Here is a 6,887-nt window from a genome sequence, read left to right as displayed (position 1 = left end):
CAAGTTTGTTCTGGATGCAGCAATCGCAATGCTGATGCACTATCACGACAGCACCCTGCTGGGCCTGTACTGGATGGTATGATTCTGTAAGTTCTCTCCCCGGGCCTCTTCAACAGGTTGCTTCCATCAGAATGCAGAATTAATGTGTACAAGCATCTATTACAGCTTTTCTGCATACTTCTGCAGATTTGCATGGGCTGCAGGAACCAGATGCAGCGTTAGGAGTGTTGCTGCAGCTGTGGAGAAGGGGAAATATCCTTTAAGTGAAGAGCAGCAGGGGTTGTGCACGGATACAGGTAGACTACTAAAACAGTGGAAATGGCTAAGGATGAAGGATGGCGTATTGTATTGCCAGTGCCACCATTCCCAGGGTGGTGAGGCCTTTCTTCAGCTTTTGCTCCCAGCATCTTTAAAGACTGTAGTGATGGAGCATCTTCATGATGAACATGGACAAGCAACAACGTGCCAGTTGGAAAAATGATACCGAAGATAGTTTCCTTTGGCTATAAAAAATACGAGGTAGTCAAAAAAAACGAGTTGCAATTTGCAAAACATGCGGGTCGAAGATAACAGACGGAGCTGCCACAACGTCCAACTTGAAGTTGCACAAAGAAAGGTTAGTTTTGAACGATTGCTAAGCACCTTATCAGATGTACCGTAACTTACTAGCTGCTGCATATTTACTGTCTCAACGAGACAGTAAACGTACGTCTTCCTTGCTGGTTTAGCTAACAAAAATAGGGATTTTTGAACCTGGATTATATGAGGTACATGAATGTAGCACACTCAGATGGAAAACCTCGCCAACATCATGTCAACGTCCATTTTAAAGTACCATTTCTACCTTGCTGCTAGAGGGATAAACACAAATGTACACTGTAAAAAGATTCCGTAGAATTTACAGTATTACTGGCAGCTGGATGCCAGTAACTTACTGTAGATTTAAATTTATTTTAATTACCTGCAACAGTTTGTTCAAAGTTAAATGAAAATTAAACATTAGCAAGTCTGTATCTTTACAGAATAAAACTAAAATAACAGCCTCAAGCAAAGCATTCTGGGAAACAAAATCTGAAGGAAAAACCCAGAAAAAGGTTGATGAGGATTTTTGGTTCCCAGAATGCTTTGCATGAGGCTGTTATTTTATATTTTTATTCTGTAAGACAAAGACTTGTTAATGTTTAATGTTCATTTAACTTTGAACAAACTGTTGTCAGTAAATAACATAAATTTAAATTTACAGTAAGTTACTGGCATCCAGCTGCCAGTAATATTGTAAATTCTACGGAATCTTTTTACAGTGTATATCTCAGTCTTTCCAACACACAGGAGACAAAAACAGGTTTCCAGTTTTACTCTTTCAATATTCAGTTTCAGAGTTGCTGGTGTGCTGCCTCATTTAGGTCGTTTATGTCATTTTGGTTAATCACAACTAAGCTGAACTGTATGGAAGCTTATGTGTAGCAATATTCAATTTGAAATGTAATATGCAAAATGGCAATGCATTTCTGTATTTAAATTTGAATTTTCCCATACATTTGTGCAATGTAATATAATATAAATAATATAATTTACATTTGCCATTTCATACACTAATTTTATTATGTAAATTGAAAAATAATTTTAACACTTTATAAGTTGCAAAATTAAAATGTATTACATACGGTATAGTATCATATACGGTAGTGTACAATACACAATAAATATTAACACAACAACATTGATATGAGTAAAGAGTAGTTTCAAACATGTGTGGCTATAAGGGATTTTCTGACATCTGTTTCATATTCTTCTTTCTTACAGGTATGAAGAATACCAGATGAACAAAAGCATCGTAGATGAACCACAACAGCCTTCAATCTCACAATTCCTGGACACTCGTGTATGGCGTTACAGCATGAGCCACCCACAGCAGAAGGCCATCTCCAAAGCGATACTGTCTGACTTGATAATTGACTGCAATTTTCCTCTGTCAAATGTGGAAAATAATGCAAGGCATTTACGGTTTGCTTCCCCAGCGAACAGGAGGAAGATGATGATGCTGGAGATAATCATGATGATCCTGAGCTATGGCATGACTACTTAACCCTAGAAGACCAGCAAAGCTTGGATGCTGCAATGGCAAAGAAACAGCGCCTGCAGTGTTTTGCACACACATTGCAGCTGGTTGTGGGAGACGGTTTGAAAGAAATAAAAGCGGCATGTCCTGCTCTCTCCAAGTTATCAAAACTTAGTTCCCTGTTCCGCACAACGTTTAAAGTCATCTTCGATGGTGAATTTGGGGAGCACAGAGGCATGCATGCTGCAGTGAGCACGAGGTGGAATTCCACACTGCGGCAGGTGAAAAAGCTCTGCACAGTTCTTGAGAAGGCCTTGCATAAAGAACTGTCATTCACACCACGAGAGTGGAATCTGCTGAAGGAGTTGGTGGACATTTTGAAACCTTTCGGAGACGCAACTGATTTGACACAGGGAGAGAAAGTCATTACAATCAGTGCAGTTGTTCCATCTGTCTTGTCCCTCAATCACCATCTTGAGAAACTGAACTTAAATGCAACGTAAAATATTTTGATCTTAATCTGATCTAGGATCAGATATTAATCTGACTTTACCAATAATAAAAATTTTGGTAACACTTTATTTTACGCAAAGTACCGCGTAATTAAACCGAATTTACAGCGTACCTATATGTAACAACAGGGTAGGTAACCTGTAGGTATAAGGGAATAATATTTTAAGTTTGGGGTAATAAGGGGGTAAGAATATGAAGAATTATAAATTATTTATACTCTTAAGTATTTTATAACAACAGGGTACCTATTGTAATATTACGTGGTATGTATGACTTAGTCACCCAGCGGGCATATGACCGACCTTCAACGTTGAAATTTGGTTGAAATTAGGTCAGTTGTTTGTTCAACGTTGAAACAACGTTGAAACAACGGTGAATGGTAAACGGTTGAAAAAGGTTAATAAAATGCTTAAAAATCAACGTTGAAATTTGGTTGAAATAACGTCAGTTGTTTGTTCAACGTTGATTCAACGTTAAAACAACGTTGAAACAACAGTGAAGTAAATGGTTGCTGGGAGACAATAAAATAATGTTTTATAATATGTGAATCATTCAGAAAAAAAATTTAAAAAATCATTTTATAAAATTGATGACATTATAAAAAAATGTAACAAATAATTGAATATACAGGTAGCGAGGTAATCTCGCGAGATTACACGAGACTGGACTGTTTTAACGGCTGTCTTCGAGATCTTGCGTATCACACGAGAAAATGCTTCAGAGAAAGAAGAGGTAAGGAAATAAGTCAATGTAAACGCATAACATTATTATATTCACATATACAAAGTGGTATGACAAAAAAGCACGATGCCAAATCGGGTTTTTTTTCTGTTAGTTGCGAATGTATTCGTTATAGTAGTTAATTTGCTAGTCCACGGGATGTTCCCGCCGAAATTGGACTTCGTTATTATGAATATTAATAAATTAATATGAGGTGTGTTTTTATCAACTTAACCACTTGGTTGTTTTTGCTTCAGAAAAGCAACTAGTTATAAATGTAAGGGCTTTTTTGGACAACTTCGGTGAAAAAGTGTTGATTTCGTAGTTCAGTCAGCGTAACTTATATCCGAGAGGTCTTACAGGCGCCACAGACACCTATCAGCCTTTTGTAAGGAGGAGCAGCAGCTCGAGTGCGGTGCGGTCAGTGTTAAGCTGCTTAGTTTCTCAAATTCATATTACTGATAAAGTGTTAAAACTTAGATGAGATGTTGGTGTTTTATGGCTCACGAATTCGCAATAACGGATACGTATAGCAGTTCGTGTTAATGACATTAATCCAACATATTGATGACGTGATAACATGGGCGTCGAATCCAATATTAATCATGCTGAGGTTTTCTCGAAGGGGGAAATGTGTATAAATGCAGTTATAAAATTAAAAGGGACAAGATAGTCGACGTGACCCTCATGTTTCCATGGCAATCAGTCAATCACATGTTACGCTTATGATCGCACCTGCGGTCATTCGCGCAGTATCCATGATTTTAAGCGGCACGAAACACTAAAGTTAACTCCTTTGTACGAAAATATAATGTCGTGTAAGTTGGCATGTTCTATTCGAATTGAAATACATTGTAACGGTGTAATTTTGCTTACTTGTTGAATAGTTAGCAAGTTTTAATGGAAATAGAAAATATTGGTTATCTACCCAATGTGCTCTTGTTTTTAGTATATTTTTATAACTCTTTTGTAATGTCTTCGTTATCAGAGCCCTTCAAATTAGAAAAGTGAGGATGATCTTGTCAATGCTGAGATTTTCATGCATCAACAGCCACTACATCTGGATCAGGTAATGTTGTGTTAACCCTGCTATTCTACAATATTTACTTAAATGCAGTATGCAAGTGTATGTATTCATGTTCTGATAAACGTCATTATAGAATTCTCTTCCAACATTGCACTAATTTTACTTTTTTATATTTTGTCAAGATTGAACAAGAAACAGACAGCAAGGGTTGTCAGATCAGAAACAGAATGACACGTAAACAACGAGGCTGAATCTAGCTTCTTATTCGCAGCTTCTTATTGACGCTTTTCGTTCCACCTTAAAAGACGCGACACTTCCGCGTTAGCAGTTTCTTTTTCACGCACAGCTTAGGGACCGTATCGCATTATCTCTTATTCGTGCTGTTTTGAGTGATTATGTTTATTTTGTTACTGTGAGAGTAATATACATTTGCAAATAAGTAAACTGAGTGTCAGAATGTAAAGATACACGAAATATGTTAATGTAAAATTAAATTGTTAAACGTGTCATCTTTGGATTGCATTTATGAATGATCCCGATTTATATGTCTTTGTGATGTTTGTGTGGGTGCGTGCCTGCTTGCGTGTGTGTGTGTGTGTGTGTGTGTGTGTGTGTGCGCGCGCGTGCGGATGCGTGCTTGCGTGTGTGTGCGCGCTCAAGCGCGAGTGTGTGTGTGTGTGTGTGTGTGTGTGCGCGCGCGCGGGTGCGTGTGTGCTTGCGAGTGTGTGTGTGTGTGTGTGTGTGTGTGTGTGTGTGTGTGTGTGTGTGTGTGTGTGTGTGTGTGTGTGTGTGTGTGTGTGTGTGTGTGTGTGTGTGTGTTTATGTGCGCGCGAGTGTGTGTGTTTGTTTGAAGTTTGCAGATGACTCTAGAAATGATGAATCTACATACAGAAGAGAAAGTTGGCTGCTTCAAACTGTGGACATGAGAGAAGATTTCTTGAAGAGCCCCTTTCACTCCCTCTCACCATTCTCAAATTTACTGTGCCAGAAAATTCGTCCCACAAGACATCTTCACCTTAAGCAGTTACACAGTAGCATATTTGCTCCGACCTTGCAGTTTTAAAGTGCAGTATTGCATATTGCAATATCCCACACTAGGGTTTAACAGGCTTAACTGTGTAAATACATTTGTGCAATGTACATTATATGCATTTTTATATACAGTACTTGTAGATATTTGTAAATAACTCTCTCACTTGCTTCTTATCTATGTTATTTGTTTTAATTTTCAATTTTACATTAAATGTCGCTTTTTGCTGTTTATGTATACTGTATGTCTGTAAGTACCAAACTAAAATTAATTTCTTGTGCATGTGTGCACAATTCGCAAATAAAGCTAATTTTGATTCTGGTTCTGATTCTTATTGTAGCTGTTTACACTTTACAAGATATAATGACAAAACAACAAATTCAATGTCCATTTATTATACAAATTATTCCTTATAACATAACACTCTCAAATCATTTTAAAGACCAATTGCATTGTCAGCTCAGTTGTAGGCAATATATCTGAGCTGCTTTTTGGGGTGCGTTTAAACTTTCACTGCAGGGTCACACTCATTGCTCTTGTCTATCCTCATGAAAAAAGCAGACTTACTTACAGAAGCATTCTAAACTTATGATCCCATAAACTTGGCATTTTTGACAATACAGTTACAGACACTGCATTTCTAACCAAATTTGAAGTGCTATATCTCAGTTGCCCTCTGGGGTGCGTTTAAACTTTCACTGCAGGGTCACATTAAGTGCTCCTATCTATCACCATCCATATATCTCATTTACCCTCTGGGGTGCGTTTAATATTTCACTACACAGCAGCATTTTAAAGTTATGGTCCCATAAACTTGGCCTTTTTGACAGTAAAGTTACAGACATTGCATAGTTTACCTGTTATATCTCAGTTGCCCTCTGGGGTGCGTTTAATTTTGCACTGCAGGGTCACAGTCAGTGCTCCTGTCTATCACCATACCAAAAACCAGACTTATTTTCAGCAGAATTTTAAAGTTATGGTCCCATAAACTTGGCATTTTTGATAATACAGTTACAAACACTGCATTTTAACCGGATTTGAGGTGCTATATCTCAGTTGCCCTCTGGGGTGCGTTTAATTGTGCACTGCAGAGTCACAGTCAGTGCTCCTGTCTATCACCATACCAAAAAGCAGACTTATTTACAGCAGCATTTTATAGTTATGGTCCCATAAACATGGAATTTTTGACAATACAGTTAATAGACATTGCATATTTAACCATGTTTGAGGTGCTATATCTCAGTTGCCCTCTGGGGTGCGTTTAATATTGCATTGCAGGGTCACAGTCAGTGCTCCTGTCCATCACCATACCAAAAATCAGACTTATTTACAGCAGCATTTTAAACTTATGGTCCCATAAACATGGCATTTTTGACAATACAGTTACAGATATTGTATATTTAACCTGCTATATCTCAGTTGCCCTCTGGGGTGCGTTTAATATTGCACTGCAGGGTAACAGTCAGTTCCCCTGTCTATCACCATACCAAAAACCAGACTTATTTACAGCAGCATTTTAAAGGTATGGTCCCAGAAAC

At 37.9% G+C, this 6,887-nt stretch overlaps 2 long non-coding RNA genes across 2 annotated transcripts; both read left to right on the top strand.

Moving 5' to 3' along the window:
* Positions 1-1,942, top strand: LOC135741363 (uncharacterized). Its single transcript, XR_012337665.1, has 3 exons — positions 1-86; positions 187-616; positions 1,804-1,942. It is a non-coding gene; the product is annotated as an uncharacterized lncRNA (long non-coding RNA).
* Positions 1,943-3,450: 1,508 nt separating this feature from the next.
* LOC135747229 (uncharacterized) lies at positions 3,451-4,559 on the top strand. The gene is made up of 3 exons (XR_010531807.2): positions 3,451-3,718; positions 4,281-4,361; positions 4,502-4,559. It is a non-coding gene; the product is annotated as an uncharacterized lncRNA (long non-coding RNA).
* Positions 4,560-6,887: the final 2,328 nt, after the last annotated feature.

This window comes from Paramisgurnus dabryanus, chromosome 1, assembly GCF_030506205.2.
Source record: "Paramisgurnus dabryanus chromosome 1, PD_genome_1.1, whole genome shotgun sequence".
In the NCBI taxonomy this organism is placed as follows: Eukaryota; Metazoa; Chordata; class Actinopteri; order Cypriniformes; family Cobitidae; genus Paramisgurnus; species Paramisgurnus dabryanus.
The sequence above is the reverse complement of the archived record's forward strand: the minus strand, read 5'-3'. Positions and strand labels throughout refer to the sequence as shown.